Raw genomic sequence first — 14186 nt, 5'->3', positions numbered from 1 at the left:
ATGGTTAAAATTTTAAACTCAACCTGCCAAAATTTAGAATTTCACCATATTGTAAGACACCTAAAGTAAATTACAAAATCAATATAATCTCCAGAAATATCAAAATAAGTTAGGGGAGAGCCTAAGCACCAAAGGCATTAAAAAAAAAATCACAGCCAACATCTAATTGCCATGACACCAACAGGGCAAGGAGTGCAAACTTCAGTTGAGTGAAAAACCACTAACACTTCATTACAACTAGAAATAAGCAACTGATGCTGAGGACGATGGGGGAATGAACATTTCTTTTCAAGAATGTGTGTATTATTTTAATACATTATTTTACATTCAAAAAGATTTTAAGCGCTTTTAAAATTCTATATTTGAATTCAAGATATTGAAGTTTTTGTTGTTCCAGAGATGAATTACTATTACCTACAAGGGGGAAATCAAGCTACAACCACATTTTCAGATAAGATTCAGAAAAGATACATATAGGCAGCCTGATACACAGCTGAACCCAGTTCAACTGAAATACAGCCCATTTAAATGTAGGTGTAATTTAAATCCAATAATCCAGACTGACTGGGCCATGAGTAAAGTTAAATGTGGTAGATATGCTAAATATCCAAGATTTCCTACAGTATATTGTCATGCTGTTTTTCAGTAAGCCTCCTTACAACTCATTTTGCAACTATCTGTTCCAGCTGATAATAACAGTATTCTTATTGGCACTGTGCTACAGTTTGTAAATTGGAAAATTTGAGTAAATAGGCAGGAAGTCTGTCACTCTTCTGGCATTTTCACCCAATGTCAGATATCTAGGGTACAAAATCCTGACCTGTTGTGATAGCAGAAGGAACTTTTGACCCCGCACCGCAGCTCTGTACAAGCAAGATCAATGAACTGCGAATTATGTTGTTACACAGCCAGCAGCTATAAACTCTGCCAGAAATAAGCCTTTCTTAAAGTGGAAATTTGTTCAAGACTCAATTATCTGTCTATTTTCAAGTATAACCTCAGCATGAAGCCTTTAAAAGGGAGCATTTGGACAGTGTACAGAGAGTACTGAGCAGCTCAAATTTCACACGGAAATTTGGAAAGATACATATTAGCTAACCATAGCCAAATTTAAAATACAGTACAATACTACAAAGAAATCTAGACAGGGCAGGAATTGCTAGGAAACCTATTTTTCTTAAATGATGTCCTATTGTGGAATATTGCAGGGGGGGGGGTGCCTTTACTTTTATAAGGAGATGAAGGGAAGTGTCTTAGATTGTGAAGTGTGGTTTTGCTTTACTTTACTACCTTTAACGTTGCAATCAAGGGATTCAGAAACTACAATTCCCAGAGTGCTTTGTGAACCTACCATTTTGTCTTTTGCTTTGTGGGAATATTTTAACTCCTGCTTTGCCTAGGCCAGGGAGACAATATAGAGGAACAAAGGGCAGTACAAAAGTAGAATGTTAATCCTAGCACAGCCTGTAATGCAGGAAGATTGCCATGGAAGAAAAATAGTGTGTGGGGGGGTGGGGGGTGATGTGTGTGTGTTAAAATCCATAGGTTTGATAGAGAGGATGCAGTGAGCTTGGAGTGGGGTGGGGGAAGAGTGAGAAGGGGAGGGAGATAGAGGTTCGTATTTGAATTTACAAGACAGAAAGGTCTTGGAAACAAAAGGCATGAAAGATCATGTGAGATAAGCTGGATGCGGGGAGTAAGTAAGGGGGAGCATGGGACTAGTCAAAGAGGGCACCTTCACAAGAGAAGGTAAGGGAAAGTCATTACTGGTGTGAGGAAAGTTCATTAAAAAAACAAAACTTTTAAACAGTGAAAGGAGATAGCTATAGAAACTCTATTTTCTGCAAGGCACTGTGTTTGTATGCACAATTTGAATATGAGACAATAACAAACTGTGAATATCCCACCTTCTCACCACAGAGAACAGCAATAAACTCTCAGAATTCCTTCTCCATCAGAACCCGCAGCTCAAATGTCTTATTTCTGCAATTGTTACAGGCACTGTTCCCTCTAAGGCGTGTGCACGTCCGTACACTCACAAGTTTTTGGATGTCTGCTCAGTTCATTTTAGATCCCACTCAGGTTGAATCAGGGAGGCCCCATTCTGAATGAAGGTGTGCACACACAGCCTTGATACTGCTGCCCAGAACAAAACTCATTCAGCACAGAGATTTAAAAAATAAGAGGGACCACTGGTTACAGGTCCTTTCAAAAAGTGACTTTACTGCTGAAAATACCCCATTCACAAAAATCTTTTGAAGGCATGTCCACTGACAAAAAGCAATTCTGTATAAAATTTGTATAAATTATGACTACTGACAATTACAGAGTCTGAATCCTCCTAGTTTTTTTTTTTTATTCCATATCTGGCAGTCCTACAATATGGCCCAAAGAGCTACATGCAGCTGATCTTTAGACTTCCAAATATGGTGGCACTATACTTTCCTCCTTCCACTAGGAGGAGGCTGGAGTGTCACTCATCTGTCACTATTATAGGTAATAGTGTTTGGGGTTTTCCCCCTTCATTGATTTCATGTCAGACAAATTCAAAAATGCATATTTTCTCCACATTAAAACATCCCACTGTAAAAAAAAAAACACCTTCCAATAAAAATCTGCACTACAAATGATTAAAAAAAAAAAACCCAAGAGGAAATAAGCAGAATTTAGGCCTGCCTATGGTAGACAGACATCATCTGAAACTGGAAGTATGACAAATAGCAGCAGTGGGGGAAACAATAGTAAGTACAGGCACAGGCTGATTTGACCAACACAGGACAATCATGAACCCAGGATTAATCTAGGACAGATGGCTCCACACTGTGAATCAACCCAAGTTTCTGGTGGAAATACACTGTATATTCGACTGAGCTGCAAAGAGAATTCCTTGACATTTTGGCAATAAACCAGTCAGCAAGATATGGAAAGAGCTGAATTTCCCAGTGTGGCTGAGAAACGCAGCTGTCACGCACCTGCTAAACACACAAATTGCTGTAGAATTCTAAAAAGCAGCTCCTTGGAGTACTGGGACCGCGTTTTGAACATGAAAAATGTGTTTGATGCAAAACAATGGGTACATAGAAATATTAGACCTTGAGATTCTCCAAAGACAAAACAAAATTTTTCTTGCTCCACCTGGCATTTATTTACAAACTAATAGCAGCAATCTTTGGAGATAAACATACTATTTCCTCCCCCATTGTCCTCCAATTTAACCTGAAGCAGCATTTGCTAAGGCCCATACTTGTTTTTACGGCTAGGACTCAGCCCAAGAACATTCAAAGGAACAGTTCGTTTCTGCGCATTAAGTGTCTTTTTTACTTCCAGAGTTCACTATATTCAGCACTTGATAACCCTCCAACTCCATACAAAACAAGTTTGGGGGCAATTTTCTCTTAAGGCAACTGCAGCTTCAGCAGCAAATACAAACACCTAATGGCGCAGCGGGGAAGTAACTTGCCTAGGGAGCAAGAGGTTGCTGGTTCGAATCCCTGCTGGTATGTTTCCCAGACTATGGCAAACTCCTATATCGGGCAGCAGCAATATAGGAAGATGCTGAAAGACATCATCTCATACTACATGGTAACTCTCATATGGCAATGGTAAACCCCTCTTGTATTCTACCAAAGAAAACCACATGGCTCTGTGGTCCTCTGGAGTCCACAACTACTTGACCACACAACTTTACCTTTAATTAGAATGTAGTTCCCTGATGACTTGGCCTCAGGGCAAGGAAAAAGTAAATAGAAGACAATAAGAGCTCCCATCACACACAAGCAGATTCTGAGATTTTCAATGGATTCTTATCAATGCAAAAAAGATACCAACAGCAGACATCTTTGCCAAACAAAGCAGATTGTAGCTGGCACAGAAGCAGCAGCTGAAAAACCTATGAGCAGAGCAGTGAAGTTAGTGTGTCCATAGGATCTTTTTTAAGGGATTTTTTTTTTAAACTGCTAGAGCTCAGCCTAAGTACATGGAAAATAATATTTGTTCTCTGAGCATTAGTGAACTGCTCCAACATGCAAATATACTGCAAATCGGGGACTCCAATTCATCACCTGGGGCAGTGGTCATCTAGGGGAGAATTTCTAGTAACCAGTGGCTATGTGCTAAATAACAAACCTGAAATGATTCTTCAACCAACACACAAAATCCCAGCTTATGAGCAGCTGGCTCTCATCCACTTTTCTCAAATGAGGCAGTGAAAAAACTAGGTCAAAAATCTGGAGTCCTTCAACAGCAACTGTACTCCTTCTGACTATTCAAACAATTACATTATCAAAAAGAATATTAGTATGGAATGCTTTGTTCATAAATTTGTTCCATGATGACAGTTACCTGCCTCCTCCAAGGTGTTTACACATTTTTTGTAGTATATGTTTCACTATTCTCCCCCTTTACAGGAGCAAACTGATCTATAATTCCTGAGACTAGGTATGGAATGCCTTGTTAATTTGTTCCATAGCAACAACTATCCTCCAAGTGCTTGTTTTTTGTAGCATATGTTCCATTTTCACCCCCATTAAAGGAACGAACAGGTATATAATTCTTTAGCTGGAGTATGACCAACTGGCAACTCAGGGGTTACAGCAATGCTGGCTCTACACAATTTTAGCCAAGGTGTTGCTGAAGACATTTGCATACAGTTTCACACCAAGAACAGGCATTTGTTTTTAACTGGTATGTAAGACCTTAATTACATCTCTCTTTTTGTTCCATATGTAGCACCCTAGCCAGGCCTACTTCTTGAAATGAGTAAAAGTTCTGTTCTGTGTCCTTTACCCCTATGAGGTAAAGGCTGAAGGTGTTCAGCACAGAGCAGTCTCAGTGGTGCCATCATTCTTATGACACTACGGTAGAGAGGATGATCTGGCTTTGCCAAGATTTATTTTATTTTTAAGGAGAGCAGCCAAAACCTTTATATTTCATCAAGCATATAAAGATTGCTACTTTTTGTGTCAGGGTCGACAGAAACTAATGTTTGCACTAAACACTCTGTAAGGCCATGCCATGATCAACATACCTGGCAGGGTGGAATGACAGGTTCCTGCCTGCCTCCAAGTCCCTGCACATGATCGGGTTTTGCTTAAAGGCTCTGCTGCTTGCATGAGCTGTTCCCAGCGAGTGGAAAAGCAGGCAGCCGGCAGAGGAAATCCTCTGGCATCCCTCAATGCACTGCGCCAGGAACACGGTGTATTGAGGGATTCTCCCTCAGCCAGGCACTCTTAGGAACATAGGAGACTGCCATATACTGAGTCAGACCATTGGTCTATCTAGCTCAGCATTGTCTTCACAGACTGGCAGGAACTACTCCAAGGTTGCAGGCAGGAATCTCTCTCAGCCCTATCTTGGAGAAGCCAGGGAGGGAACTTGGAACCTTCTGCTCTTCCCAAAGGGACTCCATCCCCTAAGGAGAATATCTTACAGTGCACACATGTGGTCTCCCATTCAAATGCAACCAGGGTGAACCCTGCTTAGCTAGGGGAACAAGCCATGCTTGCTACCATAAGACCAGCTCTTCTCTCTTGCCAGGTAGTTGTTGTGCACTGGCTACCTGAAGCCCGAGCACACACACAAACGACCCTAGTGCCAGGGTTAAGGGCACACCTGTCTAAAGGACAGGATAAAATGTCAGGTTAGGCAGGGTGGAAGCACTGGGATCAGGAGCGATCCCAGAAATCCACTTGAGCAACCTAACCCAGGCTGGGTCTCTCTAGCCTGCATTAGATTGCTCATGTGAATAGCATGGGGAGGGGGGGGCACGCACACACACATAACCTGGGATAAAATAAAATCTGAATTTAATAAAACTGATTAAAGACTGTGCTACGCTTGTGTTGAAATTCTGACTTCAGGCTACACCACCATTTACTATAGACCATCCACTGAGTCCATCAAGGTGGTCTCTTACTCCAAGCTCAGGAGGCGGACTGGGTTCATCTACGTCATGCTTCTGAGCTTGGAATTTGGAGCAGGATTGTCCTCACTGATACTTTGTGCTTCCAACATCACCAAAGTACAGAGAAGCACACACAACTCCAGCCTCCCTCTGAGCTTGGAGTTGAGAAGGGAACAGTCCCTGCCCTCATCCTATACTTTGGGGGCATACTGAGTAACTCTGAAGTTCAATGTGATGACAGAGCCAACACTTCACTCCTCTCCTGTTGGGCCAAGGCCAGCAAAACTTTGTGGATCCTTATAATTTATTTATTTATTTATTTTCACATTTATATGCCGCTCTTCCTCCAAGGAGCCCAGAGCGGGGTTCTACATACTTAAGTTTCTGCTCACAACAACCCTGTGAAGTAGGTTAGGCTGAGAGAGAAGTGACTGGCCCAGAGTCACCCAGCTAGTATCATGACTGAATGGGGATTTGAACTCGGGTCTCCCCGGTCCACATTAACCTTTAATTCCACTTCATGGAACAAGGCATAACTGTCCATCTTTCCAAAAACGCCTTTAGAAAATATGACAGCAACAGAAGAGAGCATTCTGGCACTAGTAGTTCTATGTCCTATGTTCATTTTCTGGAACTAGTGATTCTTTGTCTTATGTTCACTCCAAGTACATTTAAAATGTAAGTTTATTCGAAATATTTTGAAGGCCAATAGTCCAGCTGCATGCAGTTTTCACTCAGAAATAGCCATAGAATACAGGTCACAACCTTGAGCCATTCTCCAAAGAATGTGGGAATTTCAAGCAACAAGATCAAAGCTATACCTACAAACACAGTGATCCCTTCCAATAATCTTTACAAACCATTCTTTGCTACTAAGGAAGTCATATGCAAGACATGAACTATATCAACTGCTAAAATTGTGTTTGGAATTTCTGCTCCCGAAGTCAGTGTTGGTAGAGCATTTAGAGGGCTAAAATATTATTGAAAGAATTCCAGAGGGTGTCATATTAGCACATGCAAACAATTGTGAGAATCAAAAGATCTGCAAAATATGAAACCAAGGCCTTGCATTTCTTCAATTTCCTCTTCCAACAATAGTATCTTCTAGAGTTCTAGATGACTCTCTTCTAGCTGGTCCCCCAATTTGGCAGATACATTTTCGAGGTCTTTTTTTTTTTTTTTTTTGCTTATTAAATTGGCTTGCAAGCATTTTGATATTTGTGAAACTACTTTAATGGTTTTTATCTTGCTGACATTTTTTATTTATGTTTTGTGAACTGTATAACACCTTGGATACTCTGGGCACAGAAATTCAAGGAGTACATTATAATGCAAATGAAGCTTTATTGCTAGAGGACAACTTTATTTTAGAAATACTAACAGGCCATCAATATGAGTGGTAGGGTGAGCACACCTTAGGAGGTGCAAATTCCAGTATTTCCTCTTCCCTGTGCCCAAAATCCTTAACAAATTTTGCTCCCCACACCCTGCCTCATGCCATTTCATGTACAGAACAGAAACCCTCCACCTCTGCTTTATATGTGATTGGAGCAGGCTGGAAGACAAGACATGTGACTACCCCATCATGCATAGTTTGACTCTAAACAAGCATCCACGTTAAATGGGGAGCGTTCCATTCTTTGCACATATCTCCATCCCCCTACCTTTCTCCTACTGCCCAACAAAGAACAAGTGGCAGGACCAGCCCTGCCCTCTATCTGCCCAAACTGAACACAGCCTCCATTAAAATTGTAAGAAACATCTGCTGCTTAATTCCATGGCCTTTGGAGCACAGGGACTCCAGGATTAATCTCTTCCCCCAAGCTAACATCTTCCTAAAACTTATGGGAGAGGCAGTCCAGGAATTTGGGGTGTGGTGTCATTTGTATGTTGATAAGATAATCTCTCTCTCCCCCCTTCCACCACCTCCCATCAAATTCCAAGAAGGCTATAGGGGTTCTAGACTGCTGTCAGAGATCAGCAGTTAACTAAATGTAGGTTAACAAATTGAATCCTAAACCACAAACAACAGAGGTGCTGTTGGACAGGGTACTGGCTCATGTACCCTGCTGGACATTCTCTGCTGGACAGGGTTCATTCTCTGCTGAACAGGGTTGCACTCCCCATGAAGGGCCAAAATCACAGGTTGGCTGTAATTCTGGATTGAGTGTTGTAATGAGGGAGACAAGAAGCAGCTGTGGCCAGGCGAGTGTCCTTGATTTAATAAATTAATAAGAATCTCATTTTTATACCACTTGATATGTAATCTTGGTTACATCAAGATTAGACGACTGTAACACATTCTATGTCGGGTTGCCTTTAAAAAGCATGAGAAAGCAATGGGGCACAACATGCAGCCAGAACCTTGAAAAGCTTATATTTCAGACTGCATTAATGTAGAACATTTTCTTGGGTTCCCAGTTTGTTTCAGAGTAGAACTGAAAGAACTTGTTTGAACATCTGCTACTTTAGACCACTGGTCCATCTAGCCCAGTATTGCCTATCTTGACTGTAGCGATCCACCAGAACAAATGATCTGAGCGGATTCTTGCTTTTAATTACAGCTTAGAACCAATATACCTGAAGGGCCACTTCACTAATAAGTCTATGATCAGAGTATCTGAAGGACCACCTTCCTTTGTATGGACCTACCTACACCCCAAGATCCTTGGTGAAGCCTTGCTCCATGTCACACCATCATCTGAAATATGTTGGATAGATATGCAAGAGAGGGCCTCTTCAGTTGTAAGAACAGGGCTATGGAATTAATTCATTCATTATCCATGGGTGGCTTTCTTTCTATTTGTTTTTAGGTACCAAGGCAAGATGTACCTGTTTGACATGGGTAGTACCTGAAAGTCTCTAAGTCTTTACTGGTTCTTTATCACTGCTGCTTCACTATTTTATTCTGGGTCACTGTTTTGCTGATTGTTGATACTGCAGAAAAGGAGCCAGAAGCTGCAAGGGGTGAGGTGGGGGCGGGGCAGAGATAAGTGAACAAAGTAAAAGCAATCCTTAGCACCTGAAAGGAGGAGACTGAAAATGGTGTGGCTACATCTCAACTCAGTCAGCCCAACTGGTAGTATGGGCTGGAATGGAAGCCCAAAAGGTCTAGACAATTACTTAAGATAAGCCCAAGAGCTATCACCAGCTCTCAAGCAATGCCTGCCCCTGCTCTAGACTGCAGCCCATTGAACACTGATCCATAAAACAAAATGGGAGCTCTAGGAAAATGGGAGCTCTTTCTGCATAGCTCTACTGTGGGTTCTGTTTCTCAGTCAGGCTTGAGTGAAAATGAATGTAAGGAACTTTTTAAAGGCAGGCTGAGTACCCATGAACAGGTGAGACAGTGCAGCAACACATGCTTACAGACACCAAGAACAGTTTGGTCATCCCTGCCATTGGTCAAACCTTGTTTAGCCATCCTTTTCCAGTTTTCTGCAATCATGCTCATTCTGCAGAAATTCATAAATCTGAGTGTCAGCGGTTTGGGGAATTTTCTTGGGTCATTGCCACTCAGCACTACTGGCTTAAATTAAGAACTTAAGAAAAGCTCTGCTGGGTCAGGCCCAAGGCCTATCTAGTCCAGCATCCTGTTTCACACAGTGGTCCACCAGATGCCTTTGGGAAGCCCACAGGCAAAACGTAGTGCATGCCATCCCTTCTAGTTTTACTCCCCTGCAACTGGTATTTAGACACATCCTGCCTCTGAGGCAGAAAGTGGCCTATAGCCCTCAGGCTAGTAGTCATTGATAGACTTGCCTCCATGAATTTATCTCAACCCCTCTTAAAGTCATCCAGGCTGTTGGGTGTCACCACATCTTGTGGCAGAGGATTCCAGAAGTTGCTTATGCGATGTGTGAAAAAGTACTTCCTTTTGTCAGTCCTAAATTTCTTGGCAATCAGTTTGATTGGATGACCCCTGGTTCTAGAGTTATGAGAGAGAAACATTTCTCTCTCTCCACAACATACATGAGTGTATAGACTTCTATCATGTCTCCTCTTGGTCATCTTTTTTCAAAACTAAAAAGGATTGTAGCCCGGCCTCGTAAGGAAGGTGCTCTACGCATCTTGGTTGCCCTCTTATGCACCTTCTCCAGTCCTACAATGCCCTTTTTAAGACATGGTGACTGGAACTGCACTCAGTATTCCAAATGTGGCCACAACAGTTGTGTATAAGGGCATTATAATATTAGCAGTTTTATTTTCAAACCTCTTCCTAATTATTCCTAGCATGGAATTTCACAGCTGGCGCACATCAAATCAACACTTTCAACCAGCTGGCCAGCACAAGCCCAAGATCCTGCTTCTGGTCAGTCACCAAGAGCTCAGACCCCATCAGCGTATATGTGAAGTTGGGGGGTTTTGCCCCAACATGGAACTGCATTTGCCATTTTGCTGCCCACTCCTTCAGTTTAGTGAGGTCCTTTTGGAGCTCCTCCCAATCTCTTCTGGATATCACTACCCTAAATAGTTTGGTGTCATCTGCAAATTTGGCCACCTCACTGCTTACCCCAACTTCTAGCTGATTTATGAACAATTTAAAGATCACTAGTCCCAGCACTGATCCCTGGGGGACCCCATTTCTTTCTTCTCTCAATTTAGACAACTGTCCTTTTATTCTTACCCTCTGTTTCCTCTCCTTCAATCAGTTACCAATCCACACATGAACCTGTCCCCCTTATCCCATGACTGTTAAATTTTCTCAAGAGTCTTTGATGAGGAACTTTATCAAACTGCTAACTTGGCAAAGAGGCACCTTTTAATGAGGTGATTACCTTTATTTAGCAGGGGGAGAGTAACTGGCCCTATCCACCCGCAGCACAGGATCCCTCCAGTGGCTGTTGCTGGTGTCTATCTTACATTTCTTTTAGATTGTGAGCCCTTTGGGGACAGGGATCCATCTTATGTATTTATAAAGGCAATATAGAAATCAAATGAATGAATGAATGAATGAAAGAAAAGCTTTTTGAAAGTCCAGGTATAATACGTCAACTGGATAACCTGTATCCACACATTTGTTGACATTCTCAAAGAACTCCAAAAGGTTGGTGAGGCAAGACTGACATTTGAAGAAGCCATGCTGGTTCTCCCCCAGCAGGGCCTGTTCTTCTATATGCTTAACAATTTTATATCCTTGAGAATGCTTTGCATCAATTTACCAGCAATAGACAATTAGCTAACTGGCCTGTAGTTTCTTGGGTCCCCCCTGGATCCCTTTTTGAAAACCTGTGTTACATTAGCTACTCTCCAGTCCTCTGGTACAGAGCCTAATTGTAGGGATAAGTTATATATTTTTGCAAGGAGGTCGGCAGTCTCACATTAGAGTCCTTTAAGGACTCTCAGGTAGATGCCATCTGGCCCTGGCAATCTGTTTTTTTTTTTATTTTTTCCAGACAGTTTATTTATTATTATTATTATTAGTATCCTGTTCTTCCTCCAAGGAGCCCAGAGCAGTGTACTACATACTTGAGTTTCTCTTTCACAACAGCCCTGTGAAGTAGGTTAGGCTGAGAGAGAAGTGACTGGCCCAGAGTCATCCAGCTAGTTTCATAGCTGAATGGGGATTTGAACTCAGGTCTCCCTGGTCCTAGTCCAGCACTTGAACATTGACTCTCATAACCTCTATCCGACTTAGTTCTTTAGCCTCCTTCCCTATGAATCTTGGTTCTGGCACAAGTATATGATCAGTATCTTCTGCCATGAAGACAGATGCAAGAACTCATTTAGCTTCTCTGCAATCTCCATATCCTCCTTAATAATCCGTTTCACTCCCTCATTGTCTAATTGTCCAACCGCCTTCCTGGCAAGGTTTCCTGCATCTGATGTATTTAAAGAATTTTTTGTTATTCCCCTTGATACTTTTAGCTAAATGTTCCTCAAACTCTCTTTTCGCCTCCCTTATTGTCACCTTGCATTTCTTTTGCCAGAGTTTGTGTTCCTTTCTGTTCTCTTCATTTGGACAGGCCTTCCAGTTTCGGAAGGAAGTCTTCTTCCCTTTTATGGCTTCCTTGACGGTACCTGTTAGCCATGCTGGCACCCCCCTGGACCTTTCCTCCTTTCGGGTATACAATCTAACTGGGCTTCTAATATTGCGGTTTTGAGTAAACGCCATGCACTCTGAAGCGAAGCGACTCTCCTGATTTTCCCTTTCAGCTTTCTTTTCACCATACTCCTCATTTTGGAAAAGTTTCCTCTTCTGAAATCCAAAGTGTCTGTGTTAGACTTCCAGGTCCACAACACTGACATCTCGTAATGTACACCACTAAGAATTAAGTATATATTCATACTATACATATTTTGTTGTGTTCCTTTATTCCTCCTCATTGCTGTCAACATTGCTAAGCATCTTATCACAGCTTTCTTTCTTTATAAAGACTGAAACAATGGAGATTCAGGGGTTGGTTGGTTTTTATCCTCTGGCTCCGTACCTCCTAATCTGCACAGGGCAATTGACTATTTTTACTTCTACATCATGCATGCTTATAAAAATGTATTTGATATAGTTTTACTATATTTTGCATGAAGCTGGAAATGAATATTTTTCTTTTCCATGTATAAAGTTTTAATTCTGAAGTTCCAGAAAGTAGGGTACTGTGACTACTTACTAAGGTAATAACTTATTTCTAGCTATAGATGAAAGATTTTTTTCTAGATGTAGATTTCTCTGTTTACTTAAAACAACACTTAACTTCAAAGCCTATCTAGATAGAGCATTTAAAAAAATTAGACTCTCTCAAAACTAATCAGAGAGCCACAAATATTATTCTCAATTAAAAATACACAGTATTTTGAATACCACCAAATTAATGTGTCTATTACAAGCATGAGGAATAAGTGCCACTTACAGAGAAACCCTTGTTTATCATATTTCCAAGTTTAAAGTAGCTCAAATTAAATCAGAAAAAGGATACTATAATTTTTAGCAGAGTTCAGTTTTCATAACTGAGTTACATAATGGCACTTCAAATATGCTTAAAATAATAAAACTGAATCTCCAAGTCATCTATCAAACAATAGCTTCTGCTGATGAAAGAATAATGTTTAAGAATCCTCAGTATTTACAAAGTTATTTTTAGAACTGTGATTACAAAAGGCATTGATAAACCAAGTTCATGTTATACATCCCTCCCCCTCTTGTTTTATTTTAAAACACAGAAATGAAGCAAAAAGAGAGTTTCTGAAAACTGATACACAACCTCCACACATTGAGATTCCTCCCGCCCCCCACCACCATGTGAGAGCATAACAGATGGACTTTATATACACACACACACATATAATTTTACATTTTATATCCCGCTCTTCCTTCGAGGAACGCAGAGTGGTATACTACATACTTAAGTTTCTCCTCACAGCAACCCTGTGAAGTAGGTTAGGCTGAGAGAGAAGTGACTGGCCCAGAGTCACCCAGCTAGTTTCATGGCTGAATGGGGATTTGAACTCGGGTCTCCCCGGTCCTAGTTCAGCACTCTAACCACTACACCATGCTGGCTTTTGAAACAGTGAAAATAAAGGCTTTAACGTTTGGAATGACTTTCAGGTATCCCCAGTCATGCTCAATACAAACATGAATCTCCTATGCATGCAATGGCTTCCCATTCATTTTAACGTAAGGATACTGCTCTCCATGTAAAGAGCTGTACCCTTCAATAAAATGAGTAGGCAAGGCAGTATAGATGGGAGATCTATGGTACCTTCAGGGTCTAAATTGGTGAGGGGGAGCAAACTGATTTGCAATTACAGCTCATGAGGCATCCAGCCCATAAAGTATTTAAATGCATACACCAACCCATCCCTGAAGTTGTATCTTCTTTTTAAAAAGCTGAAATGCACTGGCTCAAAAGGCTGAAATGCACTGGCTCAAAATGTATCTTTACCCAATCCTTAAATTAACCTGTAATCCTTCTTTCCACTGACAGTCCACAGACACACTTTTTCTTTCCAAAATGCTATATTCTTACAGCATTAGAATAAAGCATTAATCAACCCCACTCGTATCAAAGCCTTTGAATCCTACCTACCCCTGCTTCTTGCCTGCATTCCATCTCATCTTCTATGCTACCTTAAGCCACTTTTTCCTTAGTCTCTTCTTCATCAAAGTTTGGTAAGTCAACTACCTTACACCCAGCATCCTTACCCACAAAGTATACCGGCAGAGAGTAAGAGGATGCTCCCTATCCCTGCACTGCAGTACATCCAGAAGGCCACTAATTCCACACCCACCTCTGTGATTCCTCAATTCTGGTTCCTTCTCAGTGTTATCATCCCCACTCCTACACTC

At 41.3% G+C, this 14186-nt stretch overlaps 1 protein-coding gene across 9 annotated transcripts in view; it reads right to left on the bottom strand.

Moving 5' to 3' along the window:
• Window positions 1-14186, bottom strand: part of TNRC6C (trinucleotide repeat containing adaptor 6C) — an 814117-nt gene that overhangs the window by 166879 nt on the left and 633052 nt on the right. The window lies entirely within an intron of this gene.

The sequence above is a fragment of the Hemicordylus capensis genome, chromosome 2 (assembly GCF_027244095.1).
Source record: "Hemicordylus capensis ecotype Gifberg chromosome 2, rHemCap1.1.pri, whole genome shotgun sequence".
Lineage (NCBI taxonomy): Eukaryota > Metazoa > Chordata > Lepidosauria > Squamata > Cordylidae > Hemicordylus > Hemicordylus capensis.
This window is presented reverse-complemented; position numbering and strand designations above follow the sequence as displayed.